This window comes from Ischnura elegans, chromosome 4 (genome assembly GCF_921293095.1).
Source record: "Ischnura elegans chromosome 4, ioIscEleg1.1, whole genome shotgun sequence".
Classification (NCBI taxonomy): Eukaryota; Metazoa; Arthropoda; class Insecta; order Odonata; family Coenagrionidae; genus Ischnura; species Ischnura elegans.
The window spans coordinates 46,704,377-46,728,715 of NC_060249.1; positions in this window are offsets into that span (position 1 = coordinate 46,704,377).

A 24,339-nucleotide genomic window follows, 5' to 3' on the forward strand; every position below is an offset into this window, starting at 1 on the left:
AATGAGGAGTGGAAGGGGGGTGAGTGGTGGTTAAAGGCAACAAATGGGGGAAATAATTCTGGTGCCGTGTTCGCGCAGATGACGAGAGAGCGGCGAAAGGAAACGATTTGACTAAAATATTCTAACCTTTCCCTCGTAATGGAAATGGAGAAACCTTAAATTATTTTTTTTTTTCTTTCTCTCCCCCAAATTTCCTCCTCGCCGTCTTCGCCCGAGGATTTCTGTTCTTTTTTAATTTTTTTTTTAATAAATGAAACTCGGATCGGAAATAGATGTTCAATTTTCCTCCAACTCCTCATCTTTGGAATTTTATTTAATCCCCAACTCCCCTCCCATCCCTCTCTTTAAGCTGGAGCGTAAATATTTGTACATTTTTCTCGCATTATTTTTTTACCAGCAAAAGATAAGAGATACTTTTTGCACTCCCGTTACTGCCGATGTAACTGTGTTTCATTTTAGAAGATGCGGTCTCATTCCTTCTTAGCGTCTCGTTATGAGATAAATGATTTTTTAGACTCGAGGAACGTAACCATCATTTTAATCTGCCTGGTGGAGAAGCTCACTTTTTTGAGATGCAGGAATGATTGTTTTTTTTTCAAATTAAGTCGTTGGTCGTCGGCGTATCGATGATTTGCCCACTCTTCCATCTATCAAATTTAAATCACAGAATTCAATTTCACCCATTTTAAAATCAACTTTGCCGTGGCGACTTCATATTCCCGAAGTATGTCCATTTTGATTGTAATTTTCTTTCTTATTCTGACCAAAATAATTTCTAAAATGAGTTAATTTGTTTTTTATCTGTCAATATACTCTTTTTTTCCCTACAGTCGTGATAAAAATTGCCGTTCAAGAAGTCAAATTTGGTTTCCTCAAGTAGCACTGTTTTCTCTCAAACATGTTATCGAACAAATAACTCACACTTTATTTCTCACTAAATTGATCTGAAAAAGTAAATTTCACATCAAATACTGTGCCTGTACCTTGAAATATTCCGGAAAGTTATGATTGAAGCCGCTTAGTTTCTTTTTAAGCGACTAAATCGAAATAAAAATGCTCGTAAGTGCCTTATGTGAAAGGGGTTAAATCGTCTTTCTTTTAGCATTGATGCATTTTGTTTATGTTTTTGTTCGTTATGAGGAAGACTGTCGAAATTCATTTTATTTTGGATTTTATTGCATTAAAAAATCTGGGAAAACATTCCTTCTGTTTTTCTTTTTGTTATTCCCTTGTGTCTGATTGGAATCCTATGAATTCCTATAGCTATCAGCTGTAGATCCTAAGAACCTTTCGTCTCTTTTGAATCTCATCTTTGTATTAATCCTTATTCTCAATCAAATGCTTTAATCCTTATTGTACCGCTTGAATGCTAATGGCTTTTGTATGCATGCGTTATGTAAATTTCATCCTGTAGAGTCCTATAGAATTCATCAATGGCTACCGTACTCAGGAAATTCAGAATGGAATGTATCGTAAAATTTATTCTCTTAATAAAATATAATATCTCATCATGGAGATAAATCACTTCAGTTTCCTATTAAAAATTTATTGTGATTTCCCAGCAATAATCTAAATAGCTCTTTTGAATAATGGAAAAGATAAAAGTTATGTGGATGATTCCATTGGCAGTGAAGGGTTGCAGACCCCAGTTGTGAAGGCAGTGAAAGGAGCGTCATATGTGATTTTTCTGATTTAAAATCTCTTACTAAAAGTAATTTTGGCGACATTTTTCACTATCCACTGCAGGAAGCTAATTGAGTTAATACGATATTAAGTTACCAGAAGCTGCAGTCAGCTGCTGTTGAATGTTCGGTTGCCAGGGTGTTGTAAGGGGACTAATGGACAATACTCACGTTTTTGATATTTCGCTGGATCCTCAATTTATTTAACCTTGAGTTGATTACTTCCATGCCACTCAACTGTTTTTCCCAGCAATAACTACAGGAAGAAATAAAATGTTAGTAATATGGTGAGGAAGATCTCAGTAATTTGAAGCCTCAAACTTCACCAAAGGTACGCGTGGTATAACTTACGTGAGTTTATTGCTTCGTGGTCTTCAAATGGGATTACTCAATTAGGTGCGCCCGAAAACTCTAGCTATTCGCGCGGCACTGAAATTCATTGAAGGGTTATGCCAGAGCACAGTCGCTTTAATCATGTTTCCCCGCGATTTCTTGATTACTCAGGCTTCCCGCGACCTCATGGGACGTAAATTTATCGCTCAAAGTTCCTTTAAGTTTCCTGGAGATTCTATCTAATTTGAAGTTTGTGTTTTAACTTTCTCGGATGATGTACTACGAGCCCAGCTTACGCTTTATTAGCTTTCTTTGGAGACCATGTACAATTTTTGATCAAAACATTATGTGATGCTGATAATACATATCGATGGCTAAGTTCTAACAACACGTATCTCAAAAATAGCAACTTTTCAGGTGAACAAAGAAGCGATTATTTTTTTGTATTTGTACACTGACATTAAAAACCAAAAGTTCATAAAACTGAAAAAGAAGCATTATTTTACAAACAAAGAGTTGTTTATTACTTGTATTTTATTTTTTTAATGTTATTACACTTTGTTTAAGATGCCCGTCTCAAACCGGCCGAATTTGAGACACGAGTTGTTAGAACTTAGACATCGATATACGAGTATACTGTATTGGAAGATGAGTCCGTTGACGTGGTTGCAGGTTCTAAAAGGAAAAAATAGTATTGCTGTGAACAATAATAGATAAAATACGTTGGATATTCATGTAAAATTACCATTTATCATCGAATTAGTACTTCCCATTCGCTGATTTCAAGATTTGTTCCGTAAAGTTTTTCAAAACTACTCCGAGAAAAATGACAGAACAATTTATTCCGAGCATACGTAGGTAGCTCAAGTTCGGTACTTAACTCCGTGCCCCGGACTGGGTCCAACCTAATGTTTAGGCAATATTTCTAGCTCGGGAAAATTTTTCTCTCGGTTGATTACTAGCATAAACATCTCTAATCTACTTCTCGTACCGCGAAAATCATTATCAGCATTTCAATTCAGTTTTGATGCTTTAGGGAAATCACTTGCATAAGATATCTTGTTGTGAACTTGATATAGCTTAGTGTATCTTTGTTTCGAATTAAACCCAAGTGATGGTGAAAGAACACAAATGGTAATTTCATCATGGATATATCGAGCTCCCACCAAATCAAACCAGAAACGATTTTATACCATTAAGTCATGTTATTCAATGCATTAGCTTTGTGGTATATAAGATCTTAGGTTTTTCTGGCATCGATAATTATCTGCAACTTCTCGGCTGGGCACCTAGTTCTTATTTCCATTCTCGCTTACGCATACTGTTGCACGATCTCATTTTCTCGCGAAGGCTTGTATACTTAAATTTGAGATATATTAATAAAATGTACCTACACTATGCAAATTTGATAACAGCAATTGTTTGATTTGTGGTACTCGTCATGAATTGATTTATTCTGCTCACACAACCGCGGATGGATTGCCCAAAATTGTAATTTTTCGCTACATAGAATGTCCTCCTCGATTGCTGCTTTTTATTGCGACAATTTCATACCCGTTACAAATTTGTACGAGAGATCTGACCATGACTAATGATGCTCTGGAATAGAGGATGCTTTTCGATTACGTGTCAATACACGTTTTCCAATATGGTAAGGGTTTAGTGAAGGAGTTATCAGGGTGGTGCAGAGGATCGCTCTGACGGGAAAATGGCATTCCACCGAGGTTATCGATCGACGTCTTCAACGGCTACATCATACCAGTATCAGCATTGCCTTCGTCACTATCCTGGTTTGAAGTTGATTACGAAATGATTGAAAGCCTCTCTTGAAATTTGATATTCGTATGTTCGTGTATTTAATTTCTTACACAGCGATTTTATTACATTTTTTATGTGCCTGTAAAAATATAAATTTAGGTTTTACGAAGGGATGCTACATGAAAAAGCTCGATCATTTAACTTTTGTGTGTGCTTATGTAACTTTATATCTAGTTAAAGCTATTCATGCATCAGCTGCTAACTTTATGTGTTGTGCTTAGTTATTATACGAACAACATCCTTCTTTTAATCCATTGAAAAAAGGAGATGGCAATTTTTCCGCAAATTTATTTAACAATGTAACATCGTGTTTCAACCGCCAGGTCATTCTGAAGTAAAATGTGTTCATATTACATAATGTTTTGGAAAACTTGCCATTTCTCTTTTTTATCACATCAGGATGTCATTCCACTGCATCTCACCTGTCTCACAACAGTTACTTTCGCTCTTCTTTGTTCAGCTATTTCAATTTATTCTATAAAACGCTCGTCAACACTCCGTGACTTTTTTAAAAATACTTACTCGAGTAAACCCTTGGCCTGGATATTTTTCGGTTCGCTAAAATTTCCCAATACGTTTTCCCTTTCGCATATAAGCGATAGGGTAAATAAAACAAACATTTATCTCCGTGAATTTATTTTTAAATGAATTTCGATCATGGGCCGTTTTCCCTTCTCCAAATCGCACGCATATCCTCTAGTGATTTGAGCTCGGCGAGTGCGTTTGATAAGCTAAACAGCTACTCTCCGAAACGGATAATGGCGATTCCGTTGGGTACCCCGAGGGGGCCTTCATTGTGTGGATTTAACAAAGGCTTTTCAGGAGAGGAAAACAAAATCCAAGGGCAGCAGATATTGTCCTCTCTCCCTCTCTCTTTCACTATCTCCTTCCCTCTCTTTTTCTCTCTCTGTCCAAAAAGCTCAATTTTTTTTCTCTGCTGAATATGCGTAACGCATCAGATATTGGTGGGACGAGATAATTTTCGATTATTATTCTTCCGATTCGGTTTATGAAATCTTCCGTGAAGATCCAATTTTAGGCCGACACTAACGCGCACTACGTTCCTGAGGGTCTTTCTGTACGTCATTGGTGTTTATTTTCGTTCTGCAACTCACTCAATACTTATTCATTCATTCATTTCAATCGTTCTTTGGTCCTAACAATCTAATACTTCCGCCATTCATTCCTCCCTTTCTCATACTCGTGCTTACGCCGTACTAGTTCACCGATATTCATCAATCTTGTGATATTTTTCAAGTGCTTATCCCTTAATATTCCCTCAATTTATCCCTACGGCATAATTTCTCTCTCAATCAATACGTTTTACGACTTGGTCCATCCACAAGGTCTTTCTCTGGTCTATTGTACGCCACTGCCACCTATCTTCCCCTATTCCTTATGGCATCACAGTTCTCCTATACTTCGGGGTTTCACGTCAATACGTAAAAGTAAACTTCAAGTTGTGTCGGTTGCTGGGGAGATTGTACGTGGTAGCGTTTTGAAAGAGAATACACCCCTTGTCTTGTACGTATCTTTTCAACTACTATCGACGTTGCGGAAGTACACGATAGTTGCTAAATCAATTTTTTTATTGGTTACAAATAAAAAAACAACACATCTGTGAGAAGAAACGAGGACCCAGAAGTTAATTTTTGCTAATTTAGAAGCATTTCAAGGAAATAAAAGCTAACTAGCCACGGATGCTACTGACCCTAGTCACCCGCCAGAGCAAATAATGTGAAGTAATTCGTCTGAAGAAAAATAATTTTCTTAGAATATTGATACTCACAAAGAAGGATTTTATTGCAGTATCCGTCCAAATAAAACGTAAGGCATCAGGCTTCACTTGGAATTCCATGATTGCACAAATTAAAGATAAACTTTGATAACTTACAACTTGTTCATCCTATACCGACCATGGTTATATGAGGTGAAATACCGATTCCAATCACTTTAGAAAGTTTGAAATTGATAAAAAAAACCATGAGCTTGAATTAATTAACAAAATGAGAGTTGTAAACAAAATTCACGTAATTTATCTTTCGTGTTAATATTAGACCGTAGAGATGGCGTAACGAACGTCATTGTATAATTTGTACATTGCAAAGATTAATTCGAAGCCTTGGTATTGCAAGCACGGCTGCTGGGCACGAGGGTGTTATAACAATTGGGGTGTTATAACACCGATGCGCACCGATTTCGATAATCGTGACTACTCGCAGGTAATCACTTGATTGATAATTTTCTCTTCGCTTGACATGTATGCTTCGCTTTCTCTTCGCTTAGAACATGCATAAATCTAATGGCTAGTGTGTCCTAAAAAACTGAAGGGTAACGTACGCCTTGTTGCAAAATCAAGGCTTAATAAGGTGGTGATGTATTTCTTAAACCTCCCCACTGGGTAATAATTTCATTTTAATTATTAAGCTACCATCAAATGAATCTCTCATTAAGATCCACGTAATCCTGCCTCGTTCGGACAACAGTTTATCGAATGGAGACGCACATAAAGGTACGCCAATAATTCTTACCTTATGTAGGTAGATAATCAGTTCATCTAATTTGTTGCACGTAGAATCTGACTGGAAGTAATTTTCTTTCTTGCATATTTTATATATCTTAAAAATCCTTCGTTTTATTGCGGTAGATTCTTATTACATGAATTTCATCAAGAGGACTATTTTATATTAAAAGTTGCTCAATTCGAGACATAGAGTTCAGTATCACATTCAATTTGAAATATGAGCGCTCAAAATTTTTTTTATTTTGAGTGCGATTTTAAAGATGTCATGAAACTATTCAGGCTAAGAACTTGCGTGTGTCTAATCTGACTTATCTATAATCTCTTTACTCATAACGAATGTTGCAAATTATGCGTGTATGTTACTTTTGCTTCTATTTTATGGGAAATTTTAATTGATAAAAATTATATTTTTATAAAATATATCCATGGCTAAGTTCTAACAACACGTATCTCAAAATTTGTTCAATTTGACACAGGTGTCTTAAACAAAGCGTAATAACATTAAAAAATAGAATTCAATAAAAAAAAACCACTCTTTGTTGGCAAGTGTATTCTCCTTTTTCAGTTTTATGAATTTTTGGTTTTTAATTTTAGCTTAAAATTAGAAAAAATTAATCGTTTATTTTTGCTCTCCTGAAAAGTTGCAGTTTTCGAGATACGTGTCGTCAGAACTTAGCCATCTATATATTTACTTTATTATTTTTTCTTATTTATTTAATACCGTGCCTCTCTAAGATTGAAATGTCATATGCAAAATTATTCACCGCTACCAGGCCTTTAATGTCACTGCCATTCGTGCCCTGCCCTTTCTCTTAAAGTTCCTTCCAATCATCCTTTTCCACGCGTCATTTTCACTCGGTACGTCCTTCCGACACATTCCCGTCCCCGTTCAATATTGGCAGCATCGCAGCACATGACATGGCCAGTCACTTCCCCACATGTTTACCTCTCTCTCTCCACTCTCGATATGCCATCCGTCCCTTCAAGTGAAGCTCATAAACGTTTTTGGCTCCGTCGGCCCTCCTTTCACGCATCATCTTAATTTCCTGAAACGTGACATCACGCATCCTCCAATTAGTGCTTTCGAACTGATCTTTCAGGCGTATTCTCACTTGAATTTCCTCTTATGAAACTTGTCCTTAAATTCATGCTTTTTCCATCAAAGTGCTTTACTTTCGTACTACCCTTCCCCTATACTCTTTCGCACTTCATTATTCCCTAGCTCAACCTGAGGTGATCTCCACCCATGCTTATTCCGACTAATCCTTCCGATAGGAGCAATCTAAAGAGAAATGCTTCATATATATGTAGTAGTCCACCCATTGCTTTCCTATTCGTCTTCATGGAATGATCAATGCATTATATTCATTTATATTCGTCACCCCGAAAACAGAAATATTCGGCCCTCGTATCGGGAAGTTACAAAAAATAATAAAGGACGGTTATTAACATTCATGGCCAGGATAGGGGTAATACCTACCCTGGCGGAACTCGAACTCACGATATTTTGTTCAAGGGGCAAGGCTGAACCCCGCTGCTACCGAGGAAGGCAATATTGGTTAGCCTTTGCATTCTCACTCTTGTATAGAGTTCCGAAGATGAATTATGATGAATGAAACCTTCGTACTTTACTGATTTTGTATTTTTTTTCCTTCGCTAGCCCTTACTGATACCGGCTTATCACGAACATCCTCCGGATTGAAATAATGAGTGGGCTATGCTTCGTAAATAAGAATCTACTTTTTTCGTGATTCCGTAAATTATCCCGCACAAACAAGAAAAGGGTGTCGGGGTAAGGTATCTGATACATGTACTTTGAATGACCAAGATCACTTAGATATATGTTTTCATGTACATTTCCATTCTTTTTAAGTGTGTTGTTTTCTGAAGTTCCTCTGTTGTTTGTTATATTTGCTTTTTGAGTTTTTTGTGCTTTATGCTGAGTTAACGCCTTAATTACAGGGAGAAAAATAAAGGATTGTAGTGGAAGAAGCCATTTTGATAAGTGAGGGAAAAGGCCGGGGCGTTAAGTCCTCGCCTCCCAAACAAGAGGCCGCGGGTTCGAGTCCCGCCTGGGTAGATTTCCCTTATCCATGCATGGTTGTTTGTGTACGAGCAATTGTTAAATTTGTTGAATACCCCGATATCAAATGGCCGATATGAGCTGTATTCGGTGGTTCGGGAATAAAATAAATAAATAGTGTCAAGTGATACTGAAGTTATTATTTTATGTAATACGAGCGTGCTGCGCCGGCTTCCAGCGGGCTTCCCCCGCTCTTTTCAATGCAGGTCCACAGAGGGATAGGCGCGTTTCTAATTTTAAAATGTTGAAAAAAAAGGCAGGGTCTTATGTACAAATTTGATTGGAATGTTCATGTATAAATTGAGGTCCGATGACCTCTTTAAACACAACATTGGAAGTAATTACCCTATCCTCCGTTAAACGCACATGATGACTCATACTTACCTATCAATAGGAGACTTGAATGTGGAATCAGCCGCATTTTGATAAAAGTTATTTAAAGAATGCGAGATATTGTTGCAAATGAACAAATGTATCAGTTTGTGCGCCGTTAACGTCAGGAATATTTACCGGTTTTTGTTTGTTTTTTTATTTAAAAACCAATTTTAGGAAACAATAGCAATATTTAGGAAGTAAGATATGCCGTCGCATGTTTTCTGATAAATTCTGTGCATTTTGGTAAGTACCTCATTTGTGGAGTTTGGTTGCGTATAAGTTGAGAAAACGGTATCTATACAGTAGAAATAATATAGAAGATCTTTGATACAAGCATCTTAGATGGTCATTGTCCCGGAGCAAATCTATTCAGCAGCGTGACGTAGGGGATGCAATGCTCTTTCCAGAGAGGGAGTTGATGCGTCGCACTGCGTCCTCCACGGGTGCGTAGAGGCGATGTCCCCATTCTACGCGGACTTCACGGACGTGACGAAGGGTCTCGGAGCGTGCTCATGCACACTCGCCCACGCTGTTATGACTCCCCTTTTCACGGCTTCCGTCCGTCCTCGCCATCTCGTGCACGCGCGTCCCAGAAGCGGCCCTGTCGCACCCTCCGCGTGACCCCCATAAATTCGGGAGTTGAAAAGCGTTCTCCGCTCTGTATATATACCACTTAACGGCGGCATCGGCCTTTGTTCTCTCCACCAAACCCTGGCCGAGCATGTAGGTTGTGCACTAACTGAATCTTCTGGTGCTCAGACGCAAGCCTTTCTTCTCATCCCTGTCCTTGCTCGTGCTTTATCAAAGTCTCTGCCTCCAACTCCACCTCTCTAGTCATTGTTATCAAGATTCTATGTTTGCTTGTTCTTGATTTTCTGTGAAGATTTTTTTGCAAATAGTACATTTATTTACTATGAAACCCACTTCCGACCTCACTCATTCATATTTTTTGGGTGAATGAGACGAAATACGACAAAGAGTCGTCGAATCGACTCCCTGTATGGTCTTGTGAAACCCGGAAAAAATTGTTGAAACACTACTTTTCTATATACTACAATAGTGTTTCCAACTGCTTCTACGCCTCTGTTTTATTGGCGCCAAAAAATCTATTTTTGAAAACGTGATTTTTCGAATCTAAATCACGTGATACGTCAATAAAACAATTTTCAGACCAATTGCAGCACTTTTAATTATGGCTAAACAGCGCAATTTTGCCATTTCGTGAATTATTATCTTAAGAACCGTGGGATTTTCGGTGTTGCGTCACAGAGAGTGCGGGGTGGGTTCTTGGGTGCACTGCAGAGCTCATCCCAGAGCACACCCTTAGCGATAGACAGCGAGTCTTTCATTTAGAAGCGGAATGCCAAGAAATAATTGATCAATGAGCATGTTTTGAATTTCAAATCATAGGCCAAAGTGTTCCTTAGAATACATTTTTACGCAAAAATTAGGCTATTTATTGACAAAGTGTAATTAATATAAAAACTGTAGGATCTCAAGATACCGCGACAGTTTTTCTTAAAGTCGTCACTTTTTATTTATAACATTCCATGCCTTAAGTTTTATCACAATCTCTCTCTCAGTCACTCATTATTCAACTTCGTCATTGTTTCGTCTTAAGAATGCTTATCACTCCCGTTCGACCACTACAACGTGTTTGTCGTTTTGGTGACATGTAACTCGTTTTAACCTTTCGCCCTAATCCTGAATTTTTTCAGGATATGCAGATTAAAACCTAATCAGCATTTATTCCAAACAAAATTCTAAGGAATAATTTTCAAATATAATATACGGGGAAATTTTGAACGGGAAAATATTTCCTATTGTGTCAAAGATGTTGCCCGTTCCGATTGCTCCTCTTAACTGATACTTCGTTCACATGAAAGTGTTTGATGACATAAGATCAATATCAGATGCAAATACACTCCAATTTACACAGCACTAAGTACGGGATTATGATTTTGCTTGCTGCTACCAATGAACAATCACTTCTTTGTCTTTTATCGTAGATTCTAGCTGAGAATGGCGACGAAAAATGTACAAAGGAGTGGATCCTATGCTTATGAGGCACCAAACACTAGATATTTAGTATTTAAAAATTTCCTTGGGCCGGTCTGGTACCCACTTTAACCGTTATTCGAGTCATAAATTCCAGAATGGAACACTAGTGAATAATACTCCACTGCCATTCAGTATCAAGCTATTTATTGCAGACTTAGATCCCTTCAGGGGAGAACATTCCATTTCATGAGAACTAAACATTTTCCAGAGAGGTTCTCGTACCCTTGTTTTCCATTTTTCAATCCATTCCCGTAGTTATTCTGTCTCTAGGTGACAATGGACGTACACATGAACTAGAACAATGGAATGCAGGATGGTTCAACTCGCCCCCACGTAGTAGTTCTTCCGTCCGGTCTTCGAGAATTAAATGCCGTCCCAGATTTGATAAATAGTCGGACTGCATAGAAAATAAACTAGCACACGCTGGAGGCTATCAAATATTTTTTTAAACATCTCCTTATTTTTTTCCACATGTTCATACCTCTCCTCTCATATTCCCCATATTTCCTATTCTTTTCCATCATGTCCCCCCTTTCTGTGTTGTCCAATCTCCTTCCTCTCTCTCCCTCTTTCATGCGTCTCCCGCATGGCTCGTAGTCTACGCCCTCCCTATGTTTTCAAAAGGCTCCCCCTTGTTCCCAATGAGAATCCGCTATGCTGTCCCGCCCACAGCAATATCTCGCAGTCCCTTTTGTCTACACACAAGCCAGATGTCCTGCTTACGCAAATAGATCCGCTGCAAGTGATCTCGGATCAATGCCGGCGGATATTTCTGTTCTTTTGTCATAGCTTCGTCGCTGTTGATTGCATCCCCGAGATTTTTTTATTTATTTTTTCCTTCCTGTGGGTGTTCCTCAAAATGTTTTCATATATATATATATATTCCCGACGTTACGGCTGACGGCTTGTTTTTCTAGCCTTAGCCCTCGCTGGTATTCATACGGCACCGATTGTGTATGCTTGCTGTTGATTTTGCGTGAAGTATTTAATGCAATGCAGTTCATCTCCCATAGCAAAGCGAAATGTCATGACGTAATCGAATGAAGAACATGTTTTCGATTACAATCCACAGTGCGAAGTATTCATTGTTCCCGTAGTGTCAATTTTAAGGGCAGCTTTATGAACGTAGGGGAATGAGGGGCAAGAGTACGCATCTAGCAAACAATTATAAAAATTATGCATTCAGGTTCAAGCTATTATTTTTATTTTTTCGCAATTTGTTCCCTGTTTCATGTACTACAATACTTATCTTCCATTGCTGCAGAATAAATTAGTAACTGGAATTATTCAGCAAAATGTAAGAGAAAAAAAATAGGAAACCCGCCCCTCACGTGGGGCAAGAGTCCTCCCATTGTGGGGCAAGAGTCCTAATCACAGTTTTCACATGTGGACTTTCTCTTTCCATAAAATGAGGTGCAAAGTTTTTTCCTCTATGTTTTACATTCATAACACATTATCCAATTAGCAGTTGGCGGATCTGAGTACAATTTTCCACAACCTACGTAGTCATAATCAGTTTTTTCCTGTTAGGTGAATGCTCTGTTTGCCGTTCAGAAACCGCCGCTTAGTACTACAAACCTTAACTTTCCTTTGAGATATTTTCACGTTTTGTTTCTGGGTGTTGGGGGAACTCGTAAGAATTTCAGACCACTTGGATTTTTTTACGCCGATATTACGCTTGCAATTCTTTTGGATATGGTCTAATGTGCCTCCCGATGTCTGCTAGGCAAAGTATTGTTGTAGGTTGTAAGCCTTCCATGATAAAACTAGATCATCAGCAGCGAGTTTTGGATCTCCCTTAAAATGTTTCAACCAGTCATTATGAATGTCTAAATTAATGAATACCGAATCTGTCGTTAGCAAAAGAGTTCCAACTGCAAGTGATCCAACTGCAAGCTTATTTTCAAACGCTTTATCGGAGAAATAAGGTCTAGGGGAATTTACACTCATGCCTGTTCAAGGGTAGGTCGGACAACAACAGGCAGTATGATGCATATCTTCGAATACAACGCATCTAAAATTCTGGAAATAGGTAATCATTTTCGAATTCCCAATCATTGCATGCTATATGTTCTATTGCGCATAGCGTCTTAAGACGTGTACGCAGAGACAATCTCCAAAATTTGTTATCCTAATGCTTCCCAATATGTTTTTCTCTTACATTTTCCACATTTTCTTTCAATACAATAATTAAAAAGGTAAATGTAATATTTATGGCAGAAACTATGAAGTCATAGAAAAAGCAATCCTATAAAGTGGGACAGGAGTCAGCACCCGTGGGGCAAGTGTCCACATGCGATCACTTGCCCCAGAACTCTTGCCCCAACAGTACTTGCTACACCTAGTACGCCATAACGCAACCACATAGTGGGCTGCGAACCTGCTGACGGCATGAATTTTTTATGCAAAGAATACATATCAAGGAATGCTAGAGAAACGCAGCAATTAAATAAATACCCAAAGCACATATAAAAATTACGCGGCCCTACAAATTAGATAAACGTTGCGTAAAGCTGAAAAATGAGGAAAACTCACGTTCTGTCGTTCGTTGACTTCCACTAAACGCAACCCTGTGTTATATTTGGCCACGTTAATGAAACTGATTGACTACAAGTGGCATCATTCAGGTATTTAGAGAAATATTTCGGAAAAGGAATCTTGCCCCATGCGGACTCTTACCCCTCTCTCCCCTGTGATGCTATGGTTGAAGAATTTGAAATAACATAAACAATGCGGGATATCAAGGCACTATGAATATATTTTATAGTGAGTATTTTTATTTTCAACATTCTTTGTCCTCATTGCATTTATAATATCATATCTCCTCAAGCGTACAAGTACTAACAATTTAAATCGTAGGAAATTCTTCGAAAGTGTCATATTTTATTTATTTTCCTAGATGATATCATTGTATAGTTTTTCAATTTTATAGTTCTCTATAGAGATATAATGGAAACATTTATATTAAAATATATTTTTGAAGCGAAATAGCTATTAATGACTACAAAATTTTCAAAAGAAAAATAGAGCGGTATACCTCATTTCCTTGGTTTTTCTCGTGCTCATAAAGGGAATTCATTGCTTCTTTTGTTGGCTTCTATTTAGTCCTTATTGGATCGTATAAGACATGCTATCAATTGTATCAAAATTGCAGTACAGGCATCAAATAGTAGATTTTTCTTTATTTTTTCGCGTAAACTCTTAACTAAGCAGAGAAAAAGAACTAAGCTAAGAAAAATCAAAATAGTGGTACCCAGAAACTTATAGTTGTTATCATGCATCAAGGGTTTAAAAAAAACATAGCAGAGCAAAATAGTGGTCACAATAGATAAAGATGAAATATAGAAGGTATCCAAATAATTACAATGCTGACATAGAATCATGTCAGTTTGGGGAAATAGTCTAGGCTCAAGAATTAGAATAGGCTGCATGTGGGAGTAGTTTTTTTTTTAAGTGGGCCTCACTAGTGAGTGGTATTTTTGGTATTGATCGGTATCAAAAGTTGTTCTTGAGTGATGTGCAGGTGCATTTCTTGTTAGTATCGAGAAATATGAATCCATTTTTGACAGGGTTGACTACTGTAGTTACTTAACCTTTATTCGAGGGGAATCAAAACCTATTACTATTCCACAAACTTTTTATTATTAGCTAATAATAAAAATTTTGTGGAATAGTACTGGGTTTATTTTTCATCGTTCCACCAAGTAACGCCCAAATCAGTTGATTTTATTTATTCCCTTTATTAGCTACTTTAACTCAATCCCAGCATCTTTTTGAGTATCTTTTATACTAAAAACACGCCATTTATTTTCTTTGCAGTAGTTATCTTCATAAACCCCTATGCTGATCGGGTTGAGCATAAAAATTGATATCGCTAATTTTCTTTAAATTTAGATTTCCAGCTCATCCAGGAACATATTTCTTTGACTTGTAGTAATGTTAATCGTTTATGAGTCGAGAGTGAGTGTATAAATATATTGTTAATTATATAATATAATATATAGTATATTATAATTAATATTATAAATATATTGAATGCGGGTGACTCCGTAAAAAGATATCACCGTGGCTAGTCCCGGTACACTTTTATAAATATATCTGTTTCTGTCTTAAATTTGTGGAATAGGAATGTGATTTGGTAACTATGCATTATCGAAACCATGAACAGTAAAAAGATACAGTTGAATGCACCAAGAAAAGTTCTTTAAGCCCTTGCTCTGAAATGACGGGTATAGCTCGTAATAAACTTCCGATTCAAAATCGCGTAATTACGAGTGTAGCTCGTCATCAGATTTTCATGATTTTATCTCTATTTAGGGGAACAGTATAAATATTGAGAAAGTTAAACAATGTTAAAACATCCATAATGTAAATAAAGAACTCATAGTTTATGAAATATTAAATTTGAAGTAATATGATGATTTTATACGAGTAGCGATAGTTGTGTTCTCGATCTATTTAACCATATACTTTACAATGTGAAATAATAATCACTCTTTATTTCACTGTTTTACGTTGATAACAAGCTACAAGAGCGAAGAAGAAAGAGCGGTCCGTAAGATAGTAATGTGGATCTTAAAATTAAATTAATCATCTATGTGATTACATTACATAGATGAGAGGAAACTAAAAACTTCAGTTGTGTTCGGCGCCAAAGCAAACACTGTCGGTCACGTAAATCCGAAGTTTTGACTTCTTCATCTCACTCTGAGTTTCCCCTGGCCTGCTCTTAAGAAAAAGTAAATTGCCTTAAGTTCAAATAATCTTCGAAAAAAATGGACCAATAGAGTCAAGGCAATGGGAAGGATGAATTAGGAAATAGGTCGTTGAATGAAATGTGGCGAAGCAATTAGGAATCTTTCGTTCATTCTAAAGGGACGTCATCGTTGAGGAGTTCTGCCTTACTTGTTTGGAAACCTGTTTCTCCTTCCTCTCCATGAAATTGGCTATATATCGGTTGGTGTTTGAAAGTAGGCCGTTCATTTCCAACTAATGATGAACGCGAGGCGTACGTTGTAAACTTCATCTGCTTTTCTTCTAATTTTTACCGCTGAATTTACTCTCTCTACATTGAGCAATCAATGCGATGAGGCAAAAACGCCTTCCAGAACTTTTTGACGGCAATTCGATTTCTTTTTTTTTTAACTCTCCAATTTATTCTCATTTCCGGAAAGAACTATTCTATTCCCTTTTCTGCTTTACGTGCGATACATTTTCCAACTAGACCCTATCTGCGACGCATTGTTTCTTTATCCTCATCCTAATACAACCCCTCCTGCATCATTTCCTGTCTGCATTATGCCCTGTTCTTTTGTCCTCCGTATTTACATGCAAATACAAAGCCCGCATTTAGTAGCGACGGTCTGTTTAAAATCCTTTCCATTGCATGTCATTTCTCTAATGGAGCAAAATGGTACGACCCTTTAAAAAGATTTTTCTGTTAAGTAGCGCGTATTTGAAAACGTCAGGAAATGTAAAACAAAAAAATTAAGGCGCAAGAAAATTTTGTTGTTTTTGCTACCTTCCAAATATACCGATATCGTGTTTCTGTAGCGAGACAGTCTCTTTTTTGGCCGGATAAAAAAATTCATTAGACGCTACGGATGGATTTCATGATGGCGTAAAAATGCTAATCTTGGGATTTATGCGCCAAAAAGGAATATAGGGCATCTAATTCCAATACCATTGGTCGGAACCTGTGTTGGGATGCATTTTTTTCAGTAGTATTCGAAGTCTCTTTTGAAATCCCTGGGAACCAAAGTTTCCGAAAATTATTTGTATCTAATGATAACACTAGATTGGAATCCATCCACATTTATGCGGAATGCTTTAGCGTCAGTATTTTTACCGCATGTTCTCACGTAATTTGCATGAAAATTATATAAAATTCTCAGAAAGTTCGGAATAAATTCATAATTTTCTCAAAACGAAGTACAGAACGCCATAGCGTCCACGTTTTCAAAGTGCTCCGATGCTCTTGAATTCAATCTAAATCTATTTTTCATCAAAAAATCGCTTTTATTTTGTGAATTTTTTAGATTTATTAAATAGTTGGAAATGTTTCCAATGCTGCCTTCTTTATCATCCGAGGTTTTGTTTGGTGGCTTTACCTGCTCATAGTTTGTCTAATTTCTTTATGCTATTTTTAGTTCCAGACACGTTATAACTAATTTGAAATAAACTTTTTTAAACGATATGATATAATTCAATAATTTATGGGGTTGTAATATGGTTACCATTTTCATTATTATTATTTTTTCTACCCTAATGAAATTGAATTAATTCCATTTTATCAAATCATTCGTTCAAATATTTGCGGACATCACATCCTTGTGTATATTTTCATTGGAAGCCCACTAAATCGTGTGACTTTTTTCTATGTAATTTTTGTATTTTTACTAAAACCTTTGAAACATATTTGCAGTAATAAACCATTGGTATCTCTCACCGAACAAAATGCTGTATCAAGTATTGGTTTTTGAGTTAACTGTATGTATAACTGATAAATTCTAATGGATAAATGATCGAATAATTTGTTTCCAAAATGTTTTTGTCTCATTACAAGTCATGCGCACATGCATAAAGAATGACTTCCGCCTATTTTCCTATACCATCATTTTTCCTGTAATCTTACATACCCACGTGAACTGTATTCATAATGTGTTCAGAGATGAATAACCCCGGAGTCTCGTTGGGTAAAATATCTCCAATGCATTCAAAAATAATTTATACCCAGATAAAGTACAAAGGTCTGTATATTTTTTTTCTTCAAACGGCAAAAAAGAATTCTATTCCTCCCCTCATTGAAATCTACATTGTCGAATGAATGGATGACCTACGGAGTAAAACATGAAAACGGGATCAGGTCTGTCGCAACAATGAGGGGGATAGCGTCTCCCCTATTGTTTTTTCTCTCACTCTGTTTTGTACTAGTGCATATATTTTTCATCCTTCCCACGTACCGAGTATTGTTTCAGTTCTGTGGTTCGATATCGGCTTCGCACACGAAATCGAGGACAAAAGCCACAGTGTGTCTCCGCGTGCATGGAGTTGAGGGCGACTGGAGAATTTTCCGAAGGTGATGCATCCGTGTGGGTGGCTAGTCTGTATGCTGGGATGCGGGAGAGAGCTGCAGTTGATATAAGAAAACGTATAAATGCCCCGTACCCCATACTTCAGGCGCTTTGAATTCGTATTATTTTTATATATTTTTAATTACTATTTCCTTTTAATACACGTTAGTTAATGGATAATTGAGTTCAGGTTCTGTTTATCGTAATGTACCTTTATTCTCTGTATTATTTATAATGTGGAATATTTTTTTGTTCAATCAGAGTGTGATCTTTCTTTTTTTACACTATCAAAATGTCTCTAATGTATCGGGGGTCCATACGGGGCCTATTTCTCATAATTTCCATTGCTTTTATTTTATTTTTATGCATGGATCGATTCTGAATTGTTCAATGTGATGTACAGTTATTTTCTGATGGGCCAGGGAATCCGAAAATAAATGGATAATTATCATATGATTATTCTTAGTCTTATGATAAAGACTCCCTTGCGCTTTGAGGTGGCTCTGTCCCTTCGTCCAACACTTTCATCCCCCCCCCCCCCCCCAGATCACCCGAGAAAATTGCTGCGGTGTTTTATGGTGCAACGCGAAATTTGTGAAAATGCACGATTTGACTGAAATTAAAAGTGCTCCGATCATTCGGACAATCGGTTTCTCGACGTATCACGTGGCCTAGATTCGAAAAATCGATTTTTTTACCTAAAAACATCCCTAAAGGTAAAGAGGTATTTTGTAAAACTGTCATAGATAGAAAATAGAAAATTTAGCATTTTTGGCTGGTACTCTCGCGGGTCGTTGTATCTGTTGGTGATGTTTGTTTCGGGTGTTCCTCGCGTACTTATTCTGTTTTTTTCCGATGGCCGTTGCTGGTTACCTCTTCTCTGGGAATGAGGATAGTTATACTGTGAAGGGTATTTATATGGGAGTAGGTTGTGTTATAGTGTGCGTTATTATTCCATGACTGTGATACTCGTTAAGAAGCGTTACAAGCACAAATGAATTTGAACATAACGCATACCGGCTGCTGAAAAATGCCTCAATAGCGTCATGATGAATTTCTTTTGTTAGTATTCATGTATAGCCGAATTATTTTTTTATTGTACATATGTAAATAAATAGTCATTTGAGTTTAGGCCTTTGTTAAATTACAGTATACTGATCTTAATGTTCGTTTTTTTTTTAATATATCGATTGCTTGACACTGTTGTCATAATGTATTTTCACATTTGATTTTTGTAGTTAGTCTGTTATATCACAGTGTGATCATTTTACTTTTGTCGAAAATATTGTTTTTTTCGAATTGTGTTCATGAAACCGGCGGTTCGCACAGGGTGAATTTGTTTGAATTTCTATTTATTTATTTTATTTTCTTTTATGAATTCATCAATGCTGAAAATGTAATAAGTTGTACAGTTATTTTCTCATGGACCTCGTGATCACGAATATAAATGAAATTATCATTATTATTGTTATTATTATTCTTTATTCCACAAGATTTACTTGGAGGTCTGCCAGCGTCGGGCCTTGCCAAGACGCTGCCTCAAGTTAAAACAATCTAACTGTTCTACATGTATCCAGTATTACAGATTTTTGAATGTTATATATTGTGTTTCTTTTAATTTTTAATTGTTCAATTCCAAAATTGAGTGATGAATGTATTATTCCTGTTGATGATATTACTATGGGGATGATGGTGACCACGTCCTGTTTCCAGATAGATTTTATTTGCCTTGCGAGGTCTTGATATTTTTGTTTATTATTATTATTATTATTATCACATTCAGCTGTTGCCAGGTGCATTTCCTGATTTATTTAATTTGTTATATGTGATGTCTCTTTTTGCCTTAAGAATAAAAATCAGTGGTCGTTCACGTTTTAACATTATACCACAGAAATGGTTAATGAAACCAAAATTTTAAGAAATTTATGACAGAAATTGGTCAGTTTTTATTATTATTCGCTTGAACAAATAATGATTTTCATTTTACTTCCCTGTCTTCTTATGCTTATAATATTTTTATTCAAAAGAAAATTATTTCAAAACTTTCGTTTTGAACTAAATTTATTTTCGCTTCTAGCGGGTGGCCTCCTGCCCCCCGCTGGGTACGCCCATGAATCGACCCCCTCTAAAATCGTCTGAATCCCTAGGAAAAATTGTCGAAACATTTTAATTTTTACTGTTGGTGATCTTCTTTCACTTTTTCACAGGGAATGAGGATAGACTTTTTGTGGAGGGTATTTATGTGGAAGGAGGATGAAAGGGGAGGGGGTGGAGGAGTTGTCATTTTATTTCATCTCCTTACATTCCTTTTAACTTGTTAGAATCGCTAGTATACTTCGCTCTTCCTTAATTCCACTACAAAAGTAATATTGCGGCGTACGAGAGAAGATAAAACAATAGAATCCATGCAAAACAAGAGCTGAACGTTTTATTCTTAAGGCAAAAAGATACATCAGATATAACGAAATAAATGAATCAGGAAAGACACCTGGCAACACCAGAATATAACAATAATAATTATAATTTCATTTATATTCGTGAGCACGAGAGAGAGTAAAAAATCAGACTGAGAAACGCACTTGACGGGGGATCGGGTTGGTGTGGTGGCTAGAGTGTTGGCTTCCCACCCGGCGGGCTCGGGTTCAAATCCCGGCAGTGGCAGAGAATTTTCAGAGACTGCCCGAACCCTGCTTGAATGTTGTGTAGAGGACATTTCAAGCGCAACACTCCGTCCGTCGGATGGGACGTTAATCCGTGGTCCCCTTGGCGCCTTTCGTTAAGAGCAGGCTAACGCCGACGCCGGGTTTCTCTCCACCCTTCCTTACCTACCCTTCCCTCATGGCGCAAATGACCTCAGCTGTCGGTCGCCTCCTCCAAATACCATACCATACCATACGCACTTGATATATTTGGATTAAGGATGTGCAGAATAAAAGGGTCTTCCCACCTTGGAGGTCCCTCTGTTGAGCCCTTTCATGACCTGAAAGTACCTCTGGAAGGAATATTTTACCCAAATCAAAGATAAATCGTAAGTAGCTATTCTAAATATAAATAACTTTGGATTCGTTAGTATTTTGGAGGTTTATAAAGGTCTGAGTCTACAAAATTGTGCTTTTGTCTTGCATTATGAATAAAATTCCGATATTGGTCGAAATTTTGCTGGTAAGTGTATTCAAGTATCGTATAGTAGGATATTGAGCCCCTTGGGATCCAAATTGGGCCATTAGGACACATGTTTGAGAAACTCATGCCAAAACATAATTTTTCCTTACAATGACGAGGTACTTATTATTCATATTCGCATATGAAAACTTGCCTTTTAAATTTTACGAAATTATTATATTTTTCATGGAATACTATACTGCGAAATAAGGAATGTCGAAAGTAAAGCCTATTCCTGGCAGCAACATTTACTGCATTTCGAAGATTCTCCTCATAGACGTCTATTTATTCGTCACTTGTTAATTCCCGTTCATCCGTCCGTGGTAAGCACACATCCTGGGTGTCTTAAGTGGCTGAGCACATCTCAGGGAACCATCCTCTCGGAATTAAACAAAAAATTAATTCCCGAACAAGCTCACTCGATCGTCTCCCCTTTCACCGTCACGATAAACTAATATAAACACGTCCTCAACGTTCCCTCATCCGCTTACCTAACGGTACAACCAATCTGCGAGCCGGTTAACGAATCCTCGTTACGTCGACGGGGTCGAAATAAAACCTCAAGGTGCTAGGCTCCCCTCTAAAAGGTGCACTGCCAAGGGTGGAGTGATTATAAATATTCATGTCGTACAAGTCAAGTCAGTCAGTCAGGGATCGGGAGGCTTCATAAGGAGAGAGTGTGTATGTAGGTGGTAAAGATGGGGTCTTTTGGTCGGCGCAAGAAAACGGGCGGAGTAGAACTTTATGGGAGGAGAAATTCCAGGTGGTCTCATGAAATATTAAATTCAACCGAAAGCTTCCTTTCGCTTCCAAGACACTCTTACGTCACCCTTCTTTTCGTTGGTGCCGCTAATCAGTCCCCATCTCCATGTACCTGCATGAACTTACTGGGGGAAGTGTACAACTCATAACCGATTTTTTTATATTGATTATGAAGTACTTCAAACTATTTATAGTAATACTCAGGTACAGTGGTGTAACTATTGGGGGATGAGGGTGATTGATCCCCCCCAAAGCCTATGAGAATTTTTTTTTTAATAATTTAAAGCTATTGTCTAGGTTTGACTTATAATAACTGCATCTGATTAAAGTTAAATATCGTTTATTAATATCATCGCCGAGAGAGGAGTCACTGAATACAGACCGTAGAATGACCCTTCCGGAGGGGAGGTTTGTGAAAAGGGGGGTCGCCCCCCCCCCACGAGGCCCCCCAATATCTCCCTAAAGCATATACCTAGTTACGTCACTGCTCGGGTATCTTTAGTTATAATATTTTTGTGAGCAAATCCCTGTTGCTTGTGACGTTTTACTAACATAGTGTTTTCAGTTGATTATTTCTGTTATTTGGTTTCTGATCCTTGGCTTTTAATTGCCTTTTTTCTTGTGTTCTAGTCCGTCTTTGCCGCATCCTATCCACCCTGCAGTGGTAACCATGATACTAATCCTACAGTACATGTTGGAATATGCCTGGTTTTTTTGAATTTCATATTTCGCAAACCATAAGGGTATTCATATGTTACATATTGCTTATGCATTTGGCTTAGTTCCATATGCAAATTTTATCGATATTGCCGATAGTGATGGTATTAAGTTGATTTATTTATGTAACTACACCTTTTACATAGGTAAAGGTAGAACGTAGGTTCATTATTCCACTATGATTTTCAAACATTTGAAATACTCCTTATAGTCTCTGTTTATTTTTTTGTTTAAAGTTACGAGAGAAAATATAAAAATCCTTGAGACGGTTTTTTGACTTGATAATCATATTAGGTTGTGTTCGGAGTGTTCATCGAACAACAATCTATGATGAACAATATGGAACTCACTGCAGTTACGGGACTCAAGTTAGATATTCAATTTAGCCATATTTTTGTAACAATTTAAGAATAAGTAAGATTTTTCTCCCAATAAAATATATTTAATATAGCCTGATTTATGACCCAAATGTGGCATATTTTCATCTATTATTTAAAAATCTTCGTAGGTATTTAAATAAATCAATTCGAACTCAGTGCAATTCCCTTAGATTTCGTGCTATTTGCAGTACAACCATATTATGCTCCATACTAATATTGGTCAAGTTAGAAATCTTACATTTGTTAAGAACGTTAGGTAACATTCCAATGATCAGTTTCTGTAAGTGCAGTTTTCATTTTGTGATAGATGAACCATTTTCTCTATTTTTTCGCCTTCTAGCGAGTAAAAGCACCATATTTTACTTCCATTTGACTACGAAAATTTGACGTATAAGCAGAAATTAGTATTCGAAGGTGGTTGGAGATAATACATTGATATACTCAGACAAAATGTAAAGTAGGTTCAAAATATAAGTAAGTAATGAATATAATAAGTTGTTATCGTTTTTGGTTGGAAATTGCGACTTCACTGCTGAGTTGATAAGATAAACATCATAAAATATTAATCATGTCTTTAGAGTGGCATAGACTTCCCATCCGAGTAGATTTTATTTCTGATCCAAAAACGTTTTTATTGTTTCACGACGCTATTTTTTATTTCCCACTTATATTCCTCTGAATTTTTCATTCGATGATGAAATAGCTGACGCAAATGGTCTCAATTATGATGTTCTATTCCAAAAAATTACTTCCATTATGGAACATTATCATCATATTTAACGTAAATTATTGCCGCATTATCATGTATGTACGTTTTTATACATCTTCTCAGCATTGATATAGTGAAAATAATCAAATCCCATGCTGGAATATAATTATATATTAATTGCAGAAAAAAGATTAAAATATATAACCGTGTCTCAAAATATGAAGGTGTTCGAGCTTTTGGTGTTGTGTGGGATGTGAATCTGATGAAGGGCATCCTTTTCGCGGAATGAATGGATTCTGTACGTACGTATTTTTCCATTATTTATGAAGAAGGTCCGCCAAAATATGCCTCTTCCAGGTATATTTTGAGACCAGATTAAGTAATCCTCTTTTCCTCATTTTTTCTGGAGCCCGTTTTCTGAATTAATAATGTTGCCAGGAAAGATATGGATCCGGAATTTTCAAGAGGGCTTTTTACATCCTCGTCCACAATAATTGAGACTTTTAATGTAGTGCGGAACGGCTTTCAGTCCTTCACTAAAAGAACATTGTCTCTCCAAAATCTTTTCCATAATTTAGTAGCTTACTGAAGAGGAAAAAATTTCTCGAAGAGCCCATCACACATTTGTATTATGCGTCCTACAAGACATCTTAAAATCCT